The following is a 26,493-nucleotide window of genomic DNA, read 5'->3' as shown; positions in this document are numbered from 1 at the left end:
TCCTTTCTTAGCGAATGCCTACGTCATAACATCTACCTGCATGTCAAATTTCAGCCCGATCCGTCCACTGTGGTTTGGGCTGTGCGTTGATAGATCACTATGTCAGTCAGTCAAGTCAGTCTCCTTTGAGTTAAATATATTTAGATTTAGAGAAAGTAATTTTGAGATTTTGTGTCTTAGCTAATATTTGTAAACAAAAATAAAAGTAAACGGCAAGTTTTATTAAACTTATTTATAATTTACCATGACTCATCGTGGCATGCAACACGCAATATTATTATATCGTATTTAATTAATTGAAACAAGCAATCGAAAAGGTTATTGTACATAAGGCGATTTTTGCTGTAAGATTTTTAAAATAATAGCACATTGTCTAATTCCTTGGTGTTTTACTATTAATTACTAATGTAGTAAACGTTTTATCTACCGAAGGGCTCTACGCGTTTTCACACAATAAATTTATGACATCATAACATAAAATCCACACCTCTATATAATCATTTAATAACTGATTATTGCGTTATTAACGCAATGTTTACATTTGCTAACACGACAATTTAATGCCCTAAGAGCTATTAAAATTAAATATCATCAAGAGGTAACACAAGAGGTCACATTCATAACACATGCCCTGTCTTTAAAATAATTACTGAGCAAATATGATAACTATAGTTAATTAATAACAACTTAAGCCCTAACCTCAATTAAGAGTTTAAAACATAACCGTACTTAGAAATGTTGGGTAACACGTGCAACTATCTGCTCTTAATTGATGAAAATTGTGTTTATACAACATAATTCGAAGATTTGGCGGTTTTCTTGGACATGCAATAGTTGTTTAATTGGAGCAATCATAATTAAAGCTATAGAAAATTGTGTGGAGTGAATGCTTAGTTAAATGGTCAGAAAAAGTATAATATAACATATTCATTTCTTAGTTAAATTAAAACGGCGTTTTCTTGTAGAAGAAGCAATGTAAATATATATCACCAATATCCACAAAGAATGAAAACGATTAAGTTAATAAATGATTTCTTTAGAAAACCTTTATTCACTAAAATGATAAAATCTAATGACAGTGAAAACTAAAAAGGTAAAGTTCAATCATTATTGACATCAGGTAAAATAATAATAATTATTCGTAACAGAAGAATAACGTTTATATTTACATCGAATAACACATAACTTCTCTATAGGCCCATAACAATACCATAAAACAAACATATTGGCACAAGCAATCGGCTCAACAAAAGGCAATAAAATAAATTAAACTACCTCAAAATGGGTCCGAATAGGCATTTTGCTGAATAGGCAATCCCAGAAGGTATAATCCCAGTAGGCGCTCACAGAAGCAAAAGGTCAATATTGCGTCGAAATTTAACTTAGTTTATTAAACTTTTACTTAATTGAAAAGTTTATTAGACTTTTTATTTGTGTAGGCAGGCATCATCATGATTCTGTTAACCTAAGAGTAGGCGCACACCGTTGATTTTTAGTTGGCCGATAGTTGTGCCCGATTTCAAATTGTATGAAGAATCGGCCAAATCGAATCGGCGTAGTGTGCGCACTCCCATACATGCCCATACTGATCAACTGCCCGACTAAACTATCGGCCGACGAAAAATCAACGGTGTGCGCCTACTCTAAAAGTGAAACTGAGTGGGAGTACTCAGTTTACGGAGATTGAAAATACTTACAATTTACAGAATTAAAATAAGGGCCCTGAAAATTAAACAAATGCTAATATTACAAATGCGGAAGTCGTCGAAGTGTCGATGTATATTTGTGACTCTTTCATGCAAAATTAATGAACGGATTTTGATGTAACATTATAGTTCTTGCAACTCACGAAGGCGAGTGAGCTTACACGCACATAACGATAGTGTAATTTCTGTCAAAACTTTTGAATGACGAACAGTAGCGAGCCACCACACATGTAGAGCTCACTCGCCTTCGTGGATTGCAATAACTTTACAGTATTTATTTTCACGCGGGCGAAGCCGTGCGTAAAAGCCAGTAATAGTATTTCTGCAAGAAAGGAACATTAAAACAACGGAAACATCGCTAGCCTCGCTAGCAGCTATACAAATTGCAAGCTCTGACACCTTAACACCGCTAACAACCGCCATCAATTATTTAAAAACCGGAACCGACAGGTTAACACACTGCACAGTGTTTAGCGATGATTATTTGTATGTATAATTTCTGTTACGTTTACAAAAAATGCAAAAATCGCAGCGTAACGTTGTTGATTGATTTCACGGTGCTTTATACTTTTACCACGTGCGTTCATGCAGAGATCAGAAAAACCAACCAATATTTTGTGCAACCACGGTGTAGCCAATGAGGGCTATCGTTTTTATACTTAACAGTTGGCACCCCTGGCGATTGACAGGATCTTTCTCTACAGTGGCGCCATCTTGATGAGTGCAAATGCGATAGTCCTCCTACCACTTTAGCACTCACCAGTTGGTGCCACTGTCTTCGCTACTAGCAAGTGACAGGACCTTACTCTACAGTGGCGCTAACTGGTGAGCGCTAAAACGATAGCCCTCATTAAGAAAGTTATTTTCGTGTCAAAGTCACCTAATCAAAGTACAAAAAAATTCATAATAATATCAGTTATTTAAACTGATATTATTATCTGGGGGCACGGCAGTGCCCCCACCAAGTCGAGCAAAAAAGCGGCACGGCCGTACCATCCTTTTCTCGAAGCAATTCAGGCCATTTTCGACTGCCTGTAACTTCGTTGTGGATAAAACTAGGAGGCTGAATTTTCATTAGCTATGCAGACATTGTAAAGACACGGTATATTTAAAATTTCATTCAATTTGAACCAGTAGTTTAAGAATTATAACGGGTCAAAGTTACTTAATTTTGTCACTCACTGACTCACCGATCATCAAAACTCTAAGGCACTTCTAGCAGACCTAGAAGCTTCAAATTTGGAATATAAGTAGTGTTTGGTGTATGAATCAAGGAAAAACTAAAATATTTGGGGGCACGGTAGTGCAACCGCCAAGTCGAGTAAAATTTTTCAATTTCAGTCCAGTTTTCTAGATACATAACTGCTGTCTACAAAATACAAAAAGAAATGAGATCCCATCAAAAACAATACTTGTCAAAAAAACCAAGTCTCGCAACTCAGTTGTTCTACGGTAAAAAGTTGTGAGATCCATGTAATACCAAGTCCAGGCCAGGAAATCTTTAACGTTTTACATAAATATATTGACTTGGCCATCGCATGAAAACACGTGTAAATTAAATTATTTAGTGCGATGGCCAAGTCAATATATTTATGTAAAACGTTAAAGATTTCCTGGCCTGGACTTGGTATTACATGGATCTCACAACTTTTTACCGTAGAACAACTGAGTTGCGAGACTTGGTTTTTTTGACAAGTATTGTTTTTGATGGGTGATTTTTTTCATAATAACATCTAAACAAGGACGGAGCACTAAAGTGATTGCATTTTATATTTATTAGTTGAAAATGAATATTATGTAACGTGATAATTTAAGACAGTGTAGTTCAGTATTTCACACTTTGGATGATGATAGGTAGCTAAATGACCATGAATTATTTATACTCGTTATGACTATTTATTAGTACCGTGAAAATTATTATACGGTAATTAATTTTAAATTCTATAGTGGATTTTTGTTGATTTGGTGTCAGTCCATGGAATGAAATGAAATCTGGTACCAGCCACTCCATGGATGGAAAACTATTTAAAAATTCAAACCAGCGATTTGGCCTGTGGACCAAGTTAGAAGTGGCCTAGTCACTGGAAGACTCGTTATTTTAAGGAAATGGTTTTTCATTGTGTTTTCATAGTTACTCATTCAGGTCAAACCATTAGTCTACCAATGTTCCTAGAACTCGTAAGTAGCTGCCAGGTATATCATTAATTTAACCATCGCACTGCTAATGTGACAACATGTGCCAATATTGCCTCCTTACGTAAACGAGTTTGCATATTACGAGTACGTTGTGTATATCACTATATCAAAAGTGGCCCGCGGGCTATGCAAGCTTTAGGCTGCGCGCACGCTTAAATATACACTGGTGAATTTTATAAGCATAAAAGAAAAAAATACGTGTACTCTCAAAATATGGGTGTAAAAGATATTTACAAAAAAAAATAGACACGTGACATCACTAATTTATAGGACCAGAATCCGCATTCTAGCCTGAGCTAACAGGTACTGCGGCATTCGCCGCAGATTCAGAATAGAATGACATCTTTTAAATATTGGGTTTAAGCTGTTACCAACCTCATAACTTCATGTCGCTAAGATATCCTACTAGTCCAGTCAATGAATACCTTAACGATGGTGTAGAGAGAAATCCGTGGAACACAATTTCTGACCTCGGGACTTTATTTAGCCTAGTTAGGTGGTGAACATAGCAAAAGTCCCCGCCCTTAGCCCTTGAGCCGGCGGGGAGAGGGGGGTTTAAAGGTACCACTATTCGGCTTTTCGCTTAATCCTCGGAAACTATGCGTCCTAGTGAAATGACTACTATGGACCAAAAAAAGCTTATTCAATTTGCTACAGGTGAAACCGTCAAGTTTTTCTATATCTTGTATAGTTTTTGCGGCATCTGCTCTAGAAGGTCTGTAAAATTGGAAATTTTATTGTTGTCTTACATGTTCCTTTCAGGAGAAAATCGACTAAATCAACATTGAGCAAACACTATAGACATGCGGGAGCATGTAAAGCCTAGTTCCAGGGAGAGGACTGCACCGTGCGTATATTTAGACGAACTACTTTGAGCCACTTTTGAATCCTCATCACTCCAAAACTACTGTGCATTAACACTTCAAATTTGGCTCATGTATTGAGACTTGCAAGATATACATCAGCTTCAAATTTCATAAATATACCTCAAACGGTTATTTAGGTATTGACGTTCAAAAATCGATATTTAGAGCACTAAAATCTATCTATCACATGTGAAATGTTAAAATGTACTGGTTTTTTACTAGGATGATTGCTCAATGTTGATTTAGTCGATTTTCTCCTGATGGGAACATGTAAGACAAAAATAAAATTTCCAATATTACAGACCTTCTAGAGCAGATGCCGCGAAAACTATACAATTTATAGAAAAACTTGTCTATTTCACCTGTAGCAAATTGAATATGCTTTTTTTGGTTCAAAGTAGTCATGTCACTAGGACGCATAGTTTCCGAGGATTAAGCGAAAAACCGAAAAGTGGCACCTTTAAACCCCCCTCTCCCCGCCGGCTCAAGGGCTAAGGGCGGGGACTTTTGCTATGTTCACCTCCTAACTAGTCTAAATAAAGTCCTGAAGTCAGAAATTGTGTTCTACAGTTTTCCATCTATAATGCTTTATTGACTGGACTATACCGTATTCTGGCGGCATATAGATCTGATAATTGGCCCGAGACAAACGTGACCCCTCCCTGTTTGCGTTTTATTAGTGGTCAAGCTGTGGGAAAGATCGGTGGGAATAGTTCCGTAATAGTTGGTCAGCTCTACTAGGTCCTAGTGGGTATTTCACAATAAACAACACTGTTTTGACAACTCATAATAAGTATCTCAATAGATTGGTCCCCTATTGACATTCTACACTCATTAATACGTCACAGCGTGTCACTATGCGTACGCGCAGCCTTAAGTATGGACTTCAGGACTTATAAGCAAAAGTCATGGTCAATGCTCTGTCGAAACTGTATCAAGAAGAGCACCAGATGACTTTGAATGAGTCACGGATGTTGTGTTCTCACGATTATAAATCAGTGATTGATAATGCCCGAAATAAATGTAATTAAGATGTTAAAAATATCCAAACATAAGATAAATGTTATACTTAAAGGTATTTGAGTAAACTAACTGGTTCTTAAAGGTAGCCTAGTCTCTCAAAAGGGCACCTACCTATAAGAGGTGCTAAGAGAAAAACAGACCGGATTAAAATTCTTAAATCGTACTTCAAATTAATTTTGCCTACTCATATTATTATGTATAATCAAAACTATTTCATATAGCATAGTAACTATAGTATAGTTTCGTAGTATTAGTTTAGTATTAGACTCTACATGATCCTATTATTATCATCAAATCATTTAGTCTCCACTGCAGGAGTACGACTCTCTCTATTTTACCAGAAACAAGTAGAGGATTTGGTCTACTCTTCACATATGTGTCGTGTCGGGGAGGTTCGGTGCTTCCATAGTAGCCTCTTACCTCTTACGACATTTACGTGGTGTTCCTATTCTACTCCAGGTTTTGGTAATAATGTTTAATGGCTCAAATGGGCTGTAACTCCTGTGCAGCCAGGATCTAATGCTTGACCGCAATAAAAACCCAATCGAGGCCAAGTTTGTCCCGGGAGAAGGACAACTAACGTTAGACCCGCAACGAAATTAATCAGAAGATTTTTTTTATCCACAACGAAGAAGCTCTTGGCCTTACCTGATGGTAAGTGATGATCAGGCCGAAGGTGGAAGCGAGCTTCACCCAGAATCTTCAACCACGGAGGAACTGGCTATCTTACCTCTAACTGACGGAACACAACCATGCTGTTAACATTGTTGTTATGGCGACAGACTTAGGTAAGATGGTGGTAGCTAGCCAGGCGGACTTAGAACAAGCCCTACCATCAACCAAACCGAACAGAAAAATCTGCTCCCACTGGGAATCGAAGCCGGGACCACTGCGTCTGGAGGACGTTCATAGGAGTTGTTCGAAATGATTATGGTACGAATACAATGGTATATGCATTGTAGAATATCAGCAAGTGATGACGAGCAATGCGGGAGAGGGTGAAAGCCTCGCGTGCGTCACGCTGCGTGCGCGCAGTTTCAGTGACACCGATGCACGATGAAAGTGATTAAACCTCTTTTGTAATCCCGCGTAATCGTCCGCTTATTGGTTTGCTAATCTAATTATTATATAATTCTACATTTACATTTTTATTAATTTAATTAATCAAATCTATTTGTAATGTAATTTTTACTTTCATAATAATAAGCTAGGTAATGTTAAAAGCAAGAGTTCACTGACGTGACGACTAAAAAACGTGAAAACATAAAAATTAAAATTATTTTCTTCTGTTTCGATTATTATTATAATATACTTCAATTTCTTTTCGGCATTTTACTTATTAGTATTGCTGTTTTCTATTCAGTATTTAAAAATAAAATTCTTAAATTTTTCGAACAGAAACTTCATTAGAATTTTGTTAATATTAAATCACGTCATTATACACATTTACTACGCAATACTGCTTAATTTATGTTTTTTTTTAATTATAAGCCTATTACCATAATAATGGCTAAATGAAAAATTATTTGTTTATTCAGAACGAGGAAGCTCTTATTATTATTGTTTATTATTGCAATCAGAATACACTTGTTGACGTCTGATACTGATAGGAAATGCGGTGTAAATGTTGATTGGAGTAATTAGTGATTCTAAAACGTATAAACAAGCACCAACAAATTTAAAGTATTCAGGAATCAGTTACAAATGTTAATTCAAACATGAAATATCAAAGGAAAATGTTTTACCCATATGAACAGACGACAGTATATCAAGCTAACATTGTGGCATCTATGTCATTGCAATAAAGGTTAATTTGCAACAAAAAAGTATAGTTTGATGTGCTGTTGACTGTACTTCAAATGTCTTGTCGGACCCACGCGTATGAAGTCCAAGCAACCTTTACAAATCCAGAAGTCCGTTTTGTAGAAGTCAAACTGCCTATCAGATGGTATTCTCAATTTGGTTGGGTATCGACCTTCAGCAAACGAAGGGAGCACTGAGCAGTTGATTGATATAGATTAAATTAGTATAATTGGTTTAGTCACGTTTATAGAAGTAGTTATACCGAGAGTTTAGTGGTGCTCTCACTTTCAGTTCTGATCGATAATATTATTATCACCATTTCAAGTACAATAATATGTGTTTCTGTTAAATACTATCTTGAAAAGGAAAAGAAGGAAAGGAAGGACAATAGAATTTAATTGAAAATGAGGATCATTCATAGAGTTGATCAAGCAGCAAAGCAACGTTTTGTAGAATCCTATTTTTATAAAAGTGAAAAAGTCTTTAACAAGAAACAGCAGCTATAAAATTAAGCCTCAAATTATAATTCGTATAATCATTTCCAAAACAAAACTTGGTTATTATATTAAAATCAGTTATAATACAAATCTAAATGTCAGTGAACAATCAATCATTTAAATACTAGCTTAACTTTTGAAGCCACGATAGCTGAACTATTAATATGCTTTAAAAAATACTTCATGTTTTCTTCTATGTCAATCAATGGATTGCCCTTCATTCTGCACACGAGCAAATCCATGTGTTCACGCTAGAGCAAGAGCATACTCTAATCGTCATAATGTCGGAAATCAAGCAGTTCCCACATTCGAGTCAGGGTCTGAAACCGGAGCATTTCGGCGGTCGTGACGTGACTTCGTGATGCGCAAGCGCAGACGCCGGTTTAGTCTTAAGTAATTATTTATTATTTAACTCCGCAATTGGTGCAGGTTGATGGAAGCTCCGGTATAATATTGCATGTTTGATTGAGGCTTAATTAATTTACATTCATCCTAAACTGGTAGTTAAATGTTTTAGTGAGTAGCGCAATTTATCGGTTAATCCATCTTGCCCTTGACTCTACCACATTTTTATAGAAAATTAGAAAGAGGAATACTTTTGGACTTAAAGCACGAAAAAGCTCGCCAGTTTGCTGGTATAGTTTTTTAATTAAAAAAAAAACACTTTTTCTTATTCTGTGACAAAATATTGGGATCCTCATGCTATAAGATAAGAAGTGCTTTTTTCTAAATATACGAGTATATTACTCCAAGGTGACTGACTGACTGACTGACATAAAAATCTATCAACGTACAGCCCAAACCACTGGACGGATTGGGCTGAAATTTGGAATGCAGGTAGATGTTATGGACGTAGGCATCCGTTAGGAAAGGATTTTACGAAACTCCTTCCCTAAGGGGGTAAAACGGGATCCACGCGTACCAAGTCGCGGGCGGCCGCTAGTTCTTAAATAAAATTATACTCCATTCAATACTTGTACATACTCGTATAATGGCAATTATGATATCAAATTTTGTTATTATTATTTGAACTCATACGATACACGTAAGCACTATTGTGACTTACAAACTTGTTTATTCACAAATTGCCTTAAGAACTGAAAGTGTAATTTTACGAATTCGTTGCGTGTCACTCATATTGCGTTACATGCTACATCTTAGAAAAATTTCTCACTTAAATCTAACTCATTTCAAAGCTACAGGGCTTTTCGCAATGTAAAGGTCAACTAAAATTGGTGTAACTATCACAAGCTAAACTAAACTTTACTCGTATTATAATAGGTGTTTCTTTAGCTAACCGCTGTGTGCGCTAATTATTATTTTGGTAATTAAAGCAATTGTTCTGGGTAATAATTGATTGTGACGTAAGGCTTGTTTGTCGCCGGGTTGAAATGATTAATGTGTGAGGCTTTGACAATGGCGTGCTACATTTATTAGGTTTCTAATGCAAGTGAAAAACGTGTAATGTTTTAAATTATATGAACTTTGTTGGTATTTGCAATAGAGATGAGTATGATGAGGTTCGGAGATGCCGTGTGATTATTATGATACGGGAAAACTTGGAAATGATGTATTGACACATTAAAGACTTGCATATTTTTGAAAGTGATAGCTCTTTTTTTAGAAACATTGTGATAAATTCGGGACAAAGCTCTTCTATTACTTATAAACGATACGAGTTTTTTATATTAACTACTTTTTGGCTATCATGAATGTTTTTGAATGGATTTTAATGTGTACCTAATTGAATACACAATCACATATGTACTTTACTCCGAACCTAATTTATTATTATTGCCGCAATCTAACAATATCTTTCAAATTGATCTAGCCGTTTTACTCGTAGTAATCAAATTTACATTTTTAAAAGAATTTCAGAACTAGTCAACAACAGTTCTAAAAATGTTTACCACTCTCATCGGCGAAATTTTTCGCATCTTCTTCAAGGGCAAAACTTTTATGGGTCAAAGCTGTAGTAACGCCAGTGCTCTACTTAGGTGTCGTCCTTTCCTCGGCGCACGCGCATCCAAAGTGCACTTGTTCACATTCACCGCGATCGTGGTCGGCCATGTCACCTCTTACATTTGATAGAGAAGGCTGACAAAAGTGAGGTTCTTGCGAAGCTTCTTCTCAGCCAATGGTTTGTTTTATGTCTCAAGTTGCAGAGTTAATGTTGTTACACTGGGATGTTTGAAAGAGGTTTTTAAAAGCCCGTTTGCAAAAAACAAATGTCTTTTATAATGTGACCATTTATTACTGTAAATACCTAGGCTGAGTTGCATCACCTAACTTTGACGGTAACTTTAACGATAACCGGTGTTTATTGTATGGATTTTGACAGATTTTTAACGTTTGTCAAAGTTAAAGTGACATGGTGCAACCCAGCCCTAGTTGCTTTCATTGACTAGTAGAAGCTGCTAGCTAGAGTATAGAAAAATATTCCCCCACCCTTATGAACGTGGTATACAAGAACTGTTGACACTGGAGTAAAGATTTATCTTCTTTATTTTTACAATAAATCCAATAAATTGCCAATAACCTAGCAAAATCTTTAAAGAAACATAAATATGCGTTTTTCTAGAAGTGCGAACATGCATTAAAAAACCACAAGATTTTCAAAACAACTTACACATAACATGTCAAAACGTTGTGTCAAAATCAAAATTTATCAAAGATACGTACAATTTCTGAAAACTGGGTCTTCGCACCACAACGAAGCATCTCAAAAGTGTTCTTAATTGTATCGCTTTAAAGTTTAAATTCGCAATATTTAACCGCAAACGCTAATCGATTTTAAATATCTCCATCCCGCCGGTTGCGCGCGCGCTTGCGAAAGCTTCCGTATGAACTGTGACCGCTGTGTGCGTGCGCATAATTGATCTATGTAAGGTTTTGGGTAATATTGAGAACAATTATTTGGTATTGCCAATGATGGTGTCGTACTATGGTGATAGGATCTGTGGGAAACAATGGGAATTATGACACAAGGCAATTAATCCCAAAGTTAGCTTCGTTGTGTGTGAGGTGTGTCTTTAAAAAAGGGCTATTTTCACACTATACAAACTGTCAGTAAATCGAAGTATAGTAGTAGATTTATATCCAAAGGCCTTAAAATTTCGATTATTGACTTTAAAAACTGATATAGGTACGAGTATTTTACTTATAATTTTATTGCGAATGTTAGGAAAACATCATTTTCAACAGATGACAAATGATTTAAGTTGTTTATTTGCGAAAATATTGAAAGTGAATTATGTCGAGTATTATTTGATAAGTTAACTGACGGACTAATTCAAACGCTTGCTTTTTTACCCAGGAAACTTCTCTATTGGTTGTGTCAACCTGTCTATCAGTTAGATAGTCCTACTAATATTATAAATGCGAAAGTTCGAATGTCTGGATGTTTGTTACTCTTACACGCAGAAACTACTAAACGGATTTTGATGAAACTTTACAGTATTATTGTTTATAACCTAGAATAACATATTTTATAGGCTAAAATTTATGACGATCTGTGACAAACTAAATTTCACGCGAGTGAAGCCGCGGGCAAAAGCTGTGTATTTAATAAGTTGAAGTGTATCTGAGTAACATAAGACTTTCGAGTTCGACCAAACTAAAATAATAGCACGAGTCAATCTCATTTATTTCAAAATAGCTTTGCGTTAAACTCTAAACAGATAAACAAAACGAAATTGAAATTGTACTGCTTATGTCATCAAATACCTTTGCTATTCTTTTACGTACTTCAGACGTAACAAGTACCTCAGTACTTGACACAAGATCTAAACCTTGTAACATCCTTATTGCACTCGAAATAAAAGCTACGTTTGCAGAGCAAATGTTCCACTTATGTCACGTCGAGTATAACATCTTAACCTTTGAACCCTGATTCTCACTTCAAATTATAGTTCATGCCAATAATTAATAATACTTCCATTGAAATTAAACTATTATACGGGCTCTCTTCAATTACAGTTATTGGCGATATAATGGTGTTATAAACTATAAACTCACACGACTGGCAACACCATTGTTAGGAAAACATAAAGATTTTAAAACGACTATAGTTTCTGTTATTATTATTGAAAACTCACGCACACTCACACACACACACACACACACACACATACACACACACAACCTGCATGCAAGCCTATGTTTCTTTTTTTTTGCCCCTTTGACTGTTTTTTACGAAATTGTAATAATATATAGAATCCATTATTGGCTGTAAGAACAAAAATACCTGTTTGTATTATTATTATAAAGAGCTGTGGTTTTCTGAATAAAGAAAAATAAAAAAAAATAAATAAAAAAAACGGCTTGTTGATCACTTAATATGTGTGATATAAATAAAGGTTTGTTGTTATTGTATTTTTATACCTTCCGGAATGACATTTCGACTTTGTTGTTTTCGATTTACGTCAGTTGTTGTTATCAAAATAAAAATATAAAAATTCGAAGTTGTTTTCGTTCTCAAACAATGATCAGGTTAACGTGATAGCAGGTGTTATTATAGCAATTGTTGAGAAATTCTGTTTGCTATGAATGAATGGGTTATAATGCACAATTCAGTATTTGCTATGAATGGACTATAATGCGCATTCATGTTAAAGTAACCAACGGGACGGTGAGTTATGTGAATTTTATGTAAAAGTTTGTAATGCAGGTAGTTATTTATTTGAGGATTTTTAAGACCTCTCATTGAATTTTTAAGGTTCGTAACCACTGATATTTCAACCCTAGAATCAAACTTAGCATGCCTCCAAATATTAATTTATACTTTCTTTCTGTCAATATGTTGACTAATAAGTAATGTTATAACCAACACCGAACCTATCTATACTAATATTATAAAGCTGAAGAGTTTGTTTGATTGAACGTGCTAATCTCAAGAACTACTGACCTGATTTGAAAAATTCTTTGTGTTGAATAGCCCATTTATCAAGAAAAGCTTTAGGCTATAAAACATTACCCTACAGCCCATAGGGGCGTAGCAAAAAAAAAATGTTGCAAAAAGGGGAAATATTATTATTCAAACTATTTTCACGCGTACGAAGTTGCGGACACAACTAGTAACTTTAACCTCTGAACTTAGAGATGCTATCAAGTCACTGAATTGCTCAGGCATGTTGGCAGTACATTATCATTATACTACGAGTACAAGAGGATGGAATATTCGCAAAGAATCCGTTCCACCTAATGGTTGCCCCGTAGTAGCCGCTCTCTGCTATTTTCTCAGAGGTCATCGCTGCATAATGCCACTAAATAAACATAATTATTTCAAAACACCCACTGTTTGATGACTGGGTTAAAGCATAAGAGACAGTAATTTCATAGTAGCAAACTGAAGGCTTAGAATATTATTCCAAACTAAAACTCTAGAATACGATTCTTTCAAGGTGGACCGACGACATCATAAAGGTAGCAGGAAGGCGCTGGACGCAAGCCGCTATCAACCGGGCAATATGGAAAGCATTCGGGGAGGCCTATGTTCAGCAGTGGATGTCCTATGGCTGAGATGATGATGATGAGTTACGATTCTCGGCATACATACAAACTCAAGTGAATGTAGTATCCTATTTATCTCATGATAAAATAGTAGCATGTTTTCCCAGAAAAACATGCTTAATACTTTTCCTTTTTCACTTCCGAAAAAGATGAATTAAATCGACTTTCTAGACAGTTATCCGAACACAATTCCCGAACATATGAATTCGATGGAACTATTTATATGAAAATTCTAAGAAAAAATAAATTAGAAACTATTTAAGCAATATAAAACTTACCCACCACTCACATTCGCTACAACTTGTAACTCAGAGGCGCCCATTAGCGGGCGGTGTCAAAAGCTCTCGCAATGCATCAGTGCAACCGAGACGAATGCTTTTCAATACGACGACAGTATTTACTACGTCAGGTACTAAATCTATGCTTATTAAAGAGGACAAACTAAATATATGTATACTCAAAGGTGACTTACTGACTGACTGACATAGTGATCTATCAACGCACAGCCAAAACCACTGGACGGATCGGGCTGAAATTTGGCATGCAGGTAGATATTATGACGTAGGCATCAGCTAAGAAAGAATTTTACGAAACTCCACCCCTCAGGAGGTAAAACGGGATCCACGCGTACGAAGTCACGTGCGGCCGCTAGTTTCAATAAGAAGTACCAGTTTTAAAGCAAAATCATCAAAGTAGTAGTATAATCAAGCTCAAAAAGTTCAACAGTCAGTAACCAAAAACTTTACTTTGATAAAAAGCTTTTTATTACCTGTTAATTCCCGTGTGAAACACAAAAAATCCTCTTAATTCAAGAATGCAATTTGATAATTAAACATATAATTAAGAAAAAAACGTCAGCGTTTTTAAAAGAATACATACACGGTTATGTCAACAATACAAAGTCGTGAAAATATGGCTAGTCAGGCGAGTAATTCAACAAAAGAACTGATGGTATCACATTGTAGCACAATAGCGGTTATATAACACCATTATAATGCCAATATACAGACAGACAATAAATTTGACGGTGTGATAGAGTTCGTATTGTGCACTTGGTGAAAGAGCGTGTGTTGAACGAGTGAATGACTGTATCTTGATCGATTATACTTGAATCAGTATTTACATTGTTTTAATGAATGAACTGATCATTTATTAGGTATATTATAATACTTTAATGTAGAGTACGTAAGAAGTATACACACTATAATATAATAAACATACTTAATGTACCTTGAAGTGTGTTGATTCATTAAGATCAAGTGTTAAATGAAATTCAACAATTTTTATGGAAAGTTGGCAATAACTCACGGATACTAGAGGTTTTCAATAATTCTTGAAATGCATTAAATAGGTTTTTTATAAAACAGTTCTGTTTCCTACTAATTCCAATACTTGATTTGAATTTTTACTAAATATTTTAAGCTTAAACCAAGTATTTTCATTTATTAAATCTACCATATAAAAATAAGTCGGGTTTTCCTCCCTGACGCTATAACTCCAGAACGCACGAACAGATTTCCACGGTTTTGCATTCGTTGGAAAGGTCTCGGGCTCCGTGAGGTTTATAGCAAAGAAAATTCAGGAAAATTTAACAAACGAAATTCCACGCGGGCGAAGCCGCGGGCGGAAAGCTAGTAGGTTCTAAAACTTATCACAATCATTCACATTTAGATTCCATCCTAAACATTAAGAGAAAACCGGAGAAAACTTATGTTAAGTAACTTTAGCCCTAAAAGATCATGTCAGACCTATAATAGCAGTACGAATTCCTTTACGTAACATCATTATAAACGGTAAGACGGACAGACAATAAGTTCAAGTTACTGATGTTACGCAGATAGGTAAAAATGCGTTGTTTTGCGGGTCACGAAAGATTTTGGGTCAAGTTATGGGAAATTAATATTCGTTTGCTTGGTAAAAGTGTAATTATTTTTATTTTAAATATCCTTGTACATATGTCAACACTGGCAACACACACCGCTCGAAGACTTTCGTCTTGAGACACTGCGGTATTTCGGACGTGAGTATATGGCGAAGCTTCCCGAACGCTGCCCATCCGAGTTGGATTCGACGATTGACCTCTTTCTCGAAGTTGGACCTACCTAACTGGACTGTTTGTCCCAGGTATACATAATTGTCGACAACTTCGAGTGTAGAGTCTCCAACCTTCAGAGGAGTGGGTGCAACACGGACATTAGACATGATTTTTGTCTTGTCCATGTTCATTCTGAGGCCCACTTGTTGAGAGGCTCTACTGAGGCCATCGAGCATTGTGCCTAGATCCTCCAAGGTCTCAGCCATGACTACGATATCGTCCGCGAATCGAAGGTGGGTGATGTACTCGCCGTTGATATTTATGCCAAATCCGTTCCAGTCCAGAAGCTTGAAGACATCTTCCAGGGCGGTGGTAAACAGTTTTGGAGATATGACGTCTCCCTGTCTTACCCCTCGCTGCAACTGGATAGGTTTCGAATCCCGATCCTGGAGGCGGACCGACATTGTGGCGTTTTTGTACAAATCCCTCAACACTTCGATATATCGATAGTCAATTTGGCACCTTTGGAGAGACTGTAGCACTGCCCAGGTCTCGACCGAATCGAAGGCTTTCTCATAATCCACAAACGCCAGGCAAAGTGGTTGATTATACTCCTCGGTCTTCTGTATAATCTGCCTTAGCGTATGTATGTGGTCTATGGTACTAAAGCCTTTTCGGAAACCGGCTTGTTCGGGAGGCTGGAAGTCGTCGAGCCTGCGAGCGAGACGATTCGTAATGACTCTTGAAAACAGCTTGTAGACATGGCTCAGAAGTGAGATGGGTCTATAATTCTTCAATAAGGTTTTGTCACCTTTTTTGAAGAAGAGTACCACCACACTTCTGTGCCATGTCGTAGGCGTTTTCCCTTCGAGGATGACGGAATTGAATAGCTTCTGACATATGGATCATATGGATCCGAAACGTGGTCGCTTACTATGGGCCTCATAAGAAGGCTCAAGGTCACCCAAAGGGCGATGGAGCGGGCTATGCTCGGAGTTTCCCTGCGTGATCGAATCAGAAATGAGGAGATCCGTAGGAGAACCAAAGTAACCGACATAGCTCGCAGAATTGCTAAAATCAAGTGGCAGTGGGCGGGGCACATAGCTCGTAGAGACGATGGCCGTTGGGGCAGGAAAGTTCTCGAGTGGCGACCACGGGCTGGAAAACGTAGCGTGGGCAGGCCTCCTACTAGGTGGACCGACGATCTGGTAAGGGTCGCGGGAAGAGCCTGGATGCGGGCAGCGCAGGACCGTTCATTGTGGAAAACCTTGGGGGAGGCCTTTGTCCAGCAGTGGACGTCATTTGGCTGAAACGAACGACGATCCTTGTACATTTTACACTGCGCTTCTAGTCCCAAACTAAGCAAAGCTTGTACTATGGGTACTAGACAACGGATATAAAACGGACATACTTAAATACTTTTTTTTGTAAATACGTACATATTATACATAGAAAACACCTAGTCCAATACAAACAAATATGTTCATGCACACAAATGTTTGTACTGTGCGGGAATCGAACCCGCAACCTCCGGAATAGTAGTCCGTTTCGAACAGTTTCGAACCACTACACCAACCGGCCGATTGTTGAGTAATAGTAATGTTAAGGTTATATTTGTGCAAAACCCTGCAACTTTTTCAATTTGAAGATGGGAAAATAGGGTAAATAATATAAAACATGTGGGTCACTAAATGGTAAGACATAATCCGATTAAACGATGTTTGCACATTTATTAGCGTACGTACAACGATTAATTCATATTCATATATTCATTTATTCACTTCGCAATGTTACAAAAGTTCCAACAATAAAGGGTAGTAGGTACAAGATGTTCAGAATGTTGCATTGCTACCTCCTAGATGTATATGTGATTTGTACACAATAAAATTAGGCATTTATCCATCCATAAAATAAAATTAGAACTTTAAAAAATTTTGTAAATGTAGGTTGCATGCTATGTATAGCCTGACCAGGAACATAAAAACCCTGGCATAGAAGCGCTTCAATTGCATTTGATAGTGCAACACTGAGTACAGTTGTACATGTGTTAAATTAATAGGCTAAATTTATGTATCAGGATTCAGGATTACGGGCTAATTTGATATTTTCATAAATTAACGAAAAATATTACTAAAGGTAACCTGGTTTAAATAAATTAAATGAAACCATCAATCGAGCTAGTAGGATTTATTTTATTATTCATCAATAATCAAATTCAGAACTTGAATATTCAACTGCAATGTCTGCTCATGAACGCTTCAAACTCGGTACTTCTTTCCCAATTCCATAAAATTCAAAACTTAGAAAGTGACAAAAAACTTTAAAATAGTAGTTGAAACAGACTACAGCTAATTTTCATAGTGGACTGTACTATACGATAAACATGTCAGTCAATTTGACAACCTTTGTCGGAAACATTATTCAATGAAAATATTGTCCGAACCCTAAGTATTTCTCTTCGACAAATACTTTAACACATAGTGAACCACTTTTCTTTCACGACTATAAAAATATTTTAGCAATTTAATTCACAAAATCAATTGCAAACATTTAAAATAAAGTTTGTTTACACTTTGACAACAATAGACTGACATGCATGGTGACATGTCAATGAAGTTTTCAGTTACTGTTGCCATTAAAAGAAATTAGTACCATTAGTTTTCCGCAACATGGCGAGGGTTTTTATGTTCCTGGTCAGGCTATAGCATGCTAGTTACAATCTAAATTATAGTATAAATTACAGACGTCATTCAAATTTATTTCAACGAATATTATTGTCGCGATAACTAAAAAATTCATCAAGTCAATTAAACAATATGTTACTTTATAGAGTTTTAGTGTGTATGTTTGGCAAAACGTCTGAAGCTCTGTCAAACGAACAATCTCCATTATGAATATGTAGTTTCCTGTCTTCAATCATGGAAAGAGCTTTTCAACACGAGAGAGAGATTAAAACTTGTATTCATAAACGATGATTGCTTAAGTGAAGCAGCAAATCGAACGCATAGCGTTGAATAGAGCTCTGTGATTGGTTCGTGTGTCACCCTGTGCGTCCACGCGCTCTGTGAGACTTCATAGTAATGTTTGTGAATACGGGCGTCAGTTTATTGAGTCTAAAACGCGTTCAATTGAGCTTATATAGCCGCTATACAAAAGACATCAACGCGTCAGACGTAAACTGAATTTTTAAACACAAACAGAAAACCTAATAAAGAGCATAATAACACATACAAATGAATAGTTTTAAAGCGACGTAAGAGTCAATTATCTTTGTTTTTATCACTAAATATATGTTTTCGAATTTGTGACGCTGAGCCAAGTGATAGTCACTCGCTTAAAGTCAAGGGAAACAAACAAACTTAAGGACGCGTCACACGATCGCCGCTTCACAACCCAAGTTCAAACAGCAGACTTAATACCTCAAAACTACATACGAGTATATCCAATCAGGATAATAAATTATCGCAAAAATTAAGGTAATTATCTGAGATCTGATAGAACTTAGATCGGTAGCATTAAATATCCCGACTCACCATAGAGTTAAGAGCAGGGGTGGCCAACCGGTCGATTGCGACCGTGGCAAGGCAAAAAATACTACATGATTGTGTACTACACTATGCTGTTTCATTTAAGATTTCAAGAAGTATGTTAGTGGTAGATCTAACAGGGTTTCGTTAGTAAACAGTAGATCTTATGTATAACTAGCTGACCCGGCGAACTTTGTTCCGCCTTAATGGCAATAAATAAGCAGACTTTTTTTTAAAATTTCGAACGGGATAAAAAGTATCCTATGTCCTTCTCCTGGCTCTAAACTACCTCCCTGACAATTTTCAGCTAAATCGGTTCAGCCGTTCTTGAGTTATAAGCGAAGTAACTAACACGACTTTCTTTTATATATATAGATATTCAAGTTGGCCACCCCTGGTATAGAGGCATAGACAGTTAGATTTTTTAGTGAACCCGTTCTTAACTACATTATTTCTTACACGATCAAAAATAGCATTTAACATATCATTCTATCACAACAAATAATTTACATCCTATGACCAACATTTTATTTGCTTTACCAAGTCTACTGTCTACATACTTCTATTGTATAGGCAAGCGAGCGACCGTATGCGCAGGCGATGCATTCTCCAAGGATGGTCCATACAACAGCACATCAGCCTACACACTTTTGTTGCAAATTCACCCCTATTCCAAGTACATAAGATGCCAAAGTGTTTGCTTCACGTGTCGTCTAGTACAGACGGTGACAAAAGCGTAATGAGTTTTGATGTCGTTAGAGATAGGATGTTGTACATTAGGGCCTTAATTTGACGGTTAAACAAGATTAACGTGCGATATTACTCTTAGTATAGTCTTTTATTAGTATGTACTTACAAATTTACTACGTTTTATTACACGCCTGGTGCAGTATTCAGAGCTTCTGAGTTCTATTCTCTGATGGGACGGACGCACGTACCTAGTGTAAAATCACTCATATCACATGTTCGTTCGTTCGTTTTAGCCAAATGACGTCCACTGCTGGACAAAGGCCTCCTCCAAGGTTTTCCACAATGCACGGTCCTGCGCTGCCCGCATCCAGGCTCTTCCCGCGAACTTTACCAGATCGTCGGTCCACCTAGTAGGAGGCCTGCTCATATCACACAATAGGTAACACATTAAGATTAGCTGCTAGAGAGTGCCACATGGCATTAAGTTCGCCTATTGTACCGCCACTTTTTTGTGGATAAAGATTTTAAATAAATAAACTTAGATTTTTTTTAAAGAATTTAAACTAATATTTCTTTTTAAAGTATAAAGACAACATGTGCAAAAATAATTGATACATCTTCATACAAAGTGAGTCAAGCAATTTACTCAGTTTAGCTTTGTTGCATTACGTTTTAATATGTATATTTTAATTAAAAATATCACTTGATCATAATTGTTTGTGTCAGAAACAAAATAAAGTGTAAAGATTTCTGACATGTATGATCATTAATCAATATTATTATTTTATTACAATTTTATACTTTAGAAAGAGACTGTACTCAATTTGTTTACGATTGCAAATGAACTGGAGTTCTACCGGTAGGGAAATAAGTGCATTTGGCTAACTAGCCACGACGAAACGTTCTAAAAATTAATGCTCTACATTTAATTGACTCTCAATGAAATCATACTCTAAATCTAAATAAATCAAAGGAACATCTTTTTAGTAAAGCAGTCTTGAATCAAGAATCTTTTCCTAAACGTTGTCTTATCATTTTTATTTGATTAGGTCACTCGATTCTTATTAGGGGGAGCCCAATAGGAGGGATATGGACATATACCCTAGTGTTACCAGACGGGACTTATTTTAACTAAACCTCTACAGGTTACACGTTAAATTGTAACTTATGTGTTTTTGTAAAACCGATAACTATTTTTAATAACAGAAATAAAAGTTACATGGTATTCAATCTTGCACTATAGTTATTGTCACTTTGGTACTGGTACACTTTGTCTGAGAATCCCACTTGCATTTAATCTGTTTTAATCTTTTAGTAAGACGACCTTTCCTTATACACGTCCACAATAATCAAAATTGACAAGGGGATTAAGTATTCTGTATTCAACTTTCCTTATTTATTCAGGGGATTCCTAGCTAAAAGACCATGACATTTTGTTTGCTGAAGCAGCTTTTTCATTTTTGTTTATTAAATGTCAATTTATAGTGCCCTCGTCATCGTCGCTTGATGGGCTATCGTGGGTAAGTCTCCCTTTCGCTTATTTGTGTTGTGCCGTACGTTACGTGTGTCACGGTCCGCCTCTTCGTAATCAACATCGGCATTTGTCATTTAGATTTGCGCATTCAATTTCTTTAAACACGGGGATGCAGATGGAGTTACTGGAGTTTAAGTGATCATCATTGTTTAAGTTTTCTAAAATAATTTCGAGCTCCACATAACTTGTCGTTTTTCAGTGAACTGGAAGAAATGATAGTATTTTCCGGAGTAAAAAAGCTAATTCAGTATATTATTCAGCTAAGAATAGTGGCAAAATATTTTATGAATTAAGAAGTAGCCATAAGGAAATTATCAAACGAAAAAGTTGTGCAAAAGAAATCTTTAGTGACCGCGGCGGTCTGAAATTTTTTTCAGTACGAAAACCTTAATATGAGTTACCAATTTACCAAATTATATTTTTTTCTTACCCTTGAATATATCGACAAATAATGAAGTAAATCAATGGTAAAATAAAAGTAGGTAGTGGGTTTAAGTCCCCTACTGATTTTCAGCCTGAATAAAAAAGAAAATCGTCTTATGCTTAGAATAAGTTTCGACCTAAAAAATACGGTGGGAAATAAATCATTGAACCAAAGTTAGATATATTTACTATCAAGCAATGTTTTAAGATAGCAAAGACAAACTTTATGGTCAGAAATAATCTGCCAACCTAGTTATAGCAGCTTAGTAATTACGCCAATCGGGTAACCCATCATTGCAGAGTTGCTTAAGCTTTACTAAATGAGATCGAAAGTAATAAAACATAACTGATAAAATTAATTTTCTCCTCATCCTCATCCTCCGTGGTTGAGGATTTTGGGTGAAGCTCGCTTCCACCTTCGGCCTGATCATCACTTACCATCAGGTGAGATACAGGCCAAGAGCTTCCTCGCTGTACATAAAAAAATACTAGTTTTCTTAAGATGTGTTCAAGTTTTCGAGTTTAAATGAAATTTATTTATCATTCAACATTTTGTACGTATTTTAATCTTTTTTTGTATTTTGAATGCAGTTTAATCTAAATTAATTAGAACGTGACTACAGTTTTTGGTAGGACACTTAAAATATTACGTTTATACCCGAATAGTTGTAAGAAACCTGAAAGTTTCTGAAATAATCCTTTTAAAAATTCTAGTAGATCTATTATAACTAGGATGTTACATCACTGTAATACACATAAGAAATGAATACATGTGTGATGTCAATATAAAGATCATTTTGATTACTAATTCATTAACCACATTAACAAACATACGATCGCGAAATATGTTTTAATGAAGACGGCACGATGTAGTTAATCTATTGCATTAATTAATGTAGACTTTCCTATTAATAAAACTACACTTGAAACTCTATACAAATTCAAGATATTCATGACTGTGAATGTTATATGAAATTCGACTAATTATGTGAGTTTAATTTTCATTAAAGTTTTTAGCATCTTTTCATACCTTAATTAAAATTTGTGTTTTTTCTTTCACACATTCAGGTATTTTAGTTTCTTTTGTCACACAATTTTGTCATTATTATATCACATTTTATGTATCTGTTTGTATTATGCCATAGGTCACCATTGCTGAAGTTTACACCACGCTGTTTTTATTGCAGATAATATGCTATGTAATATAAAGAAATGCAATAAATAATGTTACTGTCTACCTAATAATACTTCTTTGTACAAAATTAAATATTAACTTAGTCAAACATTTACAACCAATCATTGAAGTATATTACTATTATAATACTACAACTTGTTATTCAGACACGCTATAGTAATTAGAGAAAATAATAACAAATTACTGTTGTTTTATCGATTTCATCAAGACTGATAGTTTTTGTAACGCGATCAATTAAGCACGAATTAAATTCGCGTACATAAAATAAATTTTAAAATACATTATAAATTATTTATCTCTGACAGCTGACTATTGATTTTTACTTTTACTTTTCCTCAAAAATATGACGTCATACCTTTATTCCCATCTTAAAACAAAATTAAGCCTAATAAACTCATTAAAGTACTTTAATGGAGTAACCTTAAAACGAGAAGAATAAACCATTCTTAGCTGTTACAAAAACGTACACATTTGAAACAATTAAAACCGTTACAAATAGACCGTCATTACGTTGCAACACTCACCTCAGTCCGTTCTTCCCACAGCACGAGTTCACAACAACGGCAAAGTTTGGTCACTGAATATCACACGAAAATTATCTACACAGTCAACGCACGATGCACTTTCAAACAAACATCTAACACGCTCCGCGCATCGCGTGATCGAAACAGCAAAAACTATCCTACACTCTATTTCATCTAATAACTTGTGAAAACTTAATTATCATATGTCAAGCAACAGTATGATCCCAGTTCCTGCATTGTATAATCTAGACATAACACTAATATATGAAAAACTAAACCCGTGTTATCACGGAATACAAGACAATGCGTTCTCACGGCGCTATAGCGTTACGCAAAAATTGCACACAATTAGTTAAGTTTTTTTTCAAGCGTTCGGACATTGTCTATATTTGACAAAACATTGTTAGTAAACTTAAAGTTTTATGTGAAAAAAATAATTTAACTATTGTGCAGTGAGCGGCGTATGAATTAAGATAAAATAGAGGTTATGTAAACGGAGGTCGCGGCGTAGATCCCTCTAAATTCGCGAAAATTTTTAACAAAACAATTTTTTACTAAAGTTTTTAAATAAAGTTTGAAAGTGCAAGATGCGGTTTAATAAATAAAATTGAAGGTATACCGGTGTGCTAAGCTAGCAGAGCTCAAGCTAGCCGGTGAATCGCGGCGAGGGCCGTCGGAGACTGGCTGCGCACGCGCCGCGGCGGCTAGAAGATGGGAAAGGATGGGTGTGATGCAAGCTGGCATTGGTAGAAAGCTAGGATGCTTACTTTATGTCAAGGTTGCTTTGAGTAAGGGTGCAATTTGATTTAATAGGCAAAAAGCTAATCTACGCTTAATGCATTTGTTTAACATCAAAAACAAAGAGATTTTCAGTTTTGTTTTTTGTAGTTTGTTTTTGTTATGTAAATCTGAAGCGGAAGCTTCACATCAACTTATGTAAGCGAAATATTTTAATGAATACTTAAGTTTTAGAGAAAATAATAATTAGCTGAATGAATGTTATTGTTTATGAACGAATCTAGTTTCTTAGCTTTCCGTCATTTATTAAGTAACAAAAGATATCATAAAAATAATTATCTAAAAATGAAAGGTCTCACATATTTTTACGTTTATTTTTAGCTTATTACTTCAAGTATTTTGCATAAAAACTTTGATTGAAAAACATCATCTAGTATTACACATATCTACTGACTCGTTGATATCTTCTTTTCTACTAAAGGAAAAACGTATCAATTCTTTTATATAATTAGCGAAAATTTGCTAAACAATTTGAGGTATATGGTTTTATGTTGTGTCCAGTTGAGTAAAGAATGTTAGGGGTGGCATAATAGCTCCTATTTCAACTGCATAAGATAGCGTATTGACAAGCTTGATGTGATTTCATCCACATCTTTCTCTAGCGTCCCGAAAGTCCTGTCTACATCAGCGCGAATATAATAAAGCATTACAGACAAGCTACAGACAGGCGACAAAGAGCTATCGAATACGCTGAATGGATCGTAACGAGGATAGGCTTCAAGCAGATGAAGTGTGAGGGCTGCTGAAAAACAATAATTTTGTTACAATATTCACTCTTATAAAGCAGCTGTATCTGTGAACCAATATTGATGAATTTTTGCATAGAGATGATAGGAAACCTAAAGTAACGATAACGATGCAAAAAATAATTTTCTTAATCTTGGTACTAATTGCTATTTATTGCTTAAGGCTGTAGGTAGAGCGTGATTGATTAAACATTTTTAAACCTAAAGTAACGATAACGATGTAAAAACTAATTTTCTTAATCTTGGTACTAACTGCTATTTATTACTTAAAGCTTTATTTTTAAACATTTTTACGGATAGCAGGCGGGTTCGTTTCGTTCTCGCGCGCTTCTCTAGCAAGAGCTGAAAATCACTGTTTTGCCCTTTTCAGGGCAGTGTTTATTGAGCTCTTTGCTTTATGCATAGCTACGACACACATCTCAGAGGAATCATTTTTCCAATTGTACACACTACTTTTGTTTGTTTTATACATGCTTATCGTTGACTCTTGCAGTTTTTTTTCTTTTCTTATTATTGTTTTGCAGCAACTTTACTATTTCATGTGTGTTAAGTGTATGCAAATATATAATTTATCTATATCTATTGGAGACCTATCTCCCTTGTTAGTAAAACTATTTACTTTGAGGGTACCAGCCCTATAACAACCCTATTGTCATTTGTACCGGTCTGACACCTCATGAGGCGTGAGCCTTCCGACAGCGCTAATGTACCCGCTGACGTCCATATTGCAACTCATTGGACAGAATTAGCTATTATGTTAGCATGTGCAATCATTTACTTACTATAGTTGAATCAAGCTTAGTCATAATGAGCCGATATAAACTAATATGAGTTGCTACTCGTACGACAGAATAATAATAAGTAGGTAGGTACGTACAGAAGTTTTACTTCGCGAAGGTATTTAAAAAAATGTATGCTCAATGTCATTAACAATATGGTGTAATTTAGCCTGTCTCAAGAGTCAAGCACCATTTTGTTGACAAACGTCAGTGATCGGCACTGCGCCGAAGCTATAGGGCTGACTTCGGTAAAATGATGTGACGTGAGGTGCCAAACTGCGGAAAATGGCGGAGGAAATACATGATTTAGCATGAATTATCATGAATAATATTAACTACTTATTTACCTCTCAGTGTCTTGAGGCAACTTAAAAAAGTGCATTCTGTGTTTTTATTATTATTTAGGCAGTTAAATACTGCACAGTATTTAGTACACCATTTTCTTTTTCTTCCATCATACACAAGAATACGCGTGCGTGAGTTAATGTTCGCTCGTATGTCAGGCCTTGTCGAATAGTATCCTGTAGGTGGGCCATCGTGCGTGTTTTGTTTTCGATGTAAACTCGCGGAGATGAACAGGCCTGCTCGTACAAAGATTAGTATTTTATGGACGAAATCCCATAAAAGTTAGCACAGTAGC

General features: G+C 35.8%; 1 protein-coding gene across 2 annotated transcripts in view; it reads right to left on the bottom strand.

The window, feature by feature from the left end:
• The window catches only part of thw (chitin-binding domain protein thawb), a 94,725-nt gene extending 70,487 nt beyond the window's left edge, over nt 1-24,238 (bottom strand). Inside the window, exons 1-2 of one of the 2 annotated variants that reach the window (XM_028307201.1) lie at nt 24,150-24,238; nt 23,531-23,605 (exon numbers count right to left, since the gene is read on the bottom strand). The gene's annotated coding sequence lies outside the window, so the exon portion shown is untranslated. The remainder of the gene's footprint in view (nt 1-23,530; nt 23,606-24,149) is intronic. The other variant, XM_028307200.1, reaches the window with a different exon arrangement.
• Nucleotides 24,239-26,493: the final 2,255 nt, after the last annotated feature.

The sequence above is a fragment of the Ostrinia furnacalis genome, unplaced genomic scaffold (assembly GCF_004193835.3).
Source record: "Ostrinia furnacalis isolate ACB-3 unplaced genomic scaffold, ASM419383v2 OfSCF2106, whole genome shotgun sequence".
Lineage (NCBI taxonomy): Eukaryota > Metazoa > Arthropoda > Insecta > Lepidoptera > Crambidae > Ostrinia > Ostrinia furnacalis.
The sequence above is the reverse complement of the archived record's forward strand: the minus strand, read 5'-3'. Positions and strand labels throughout refer to the sequence as shown.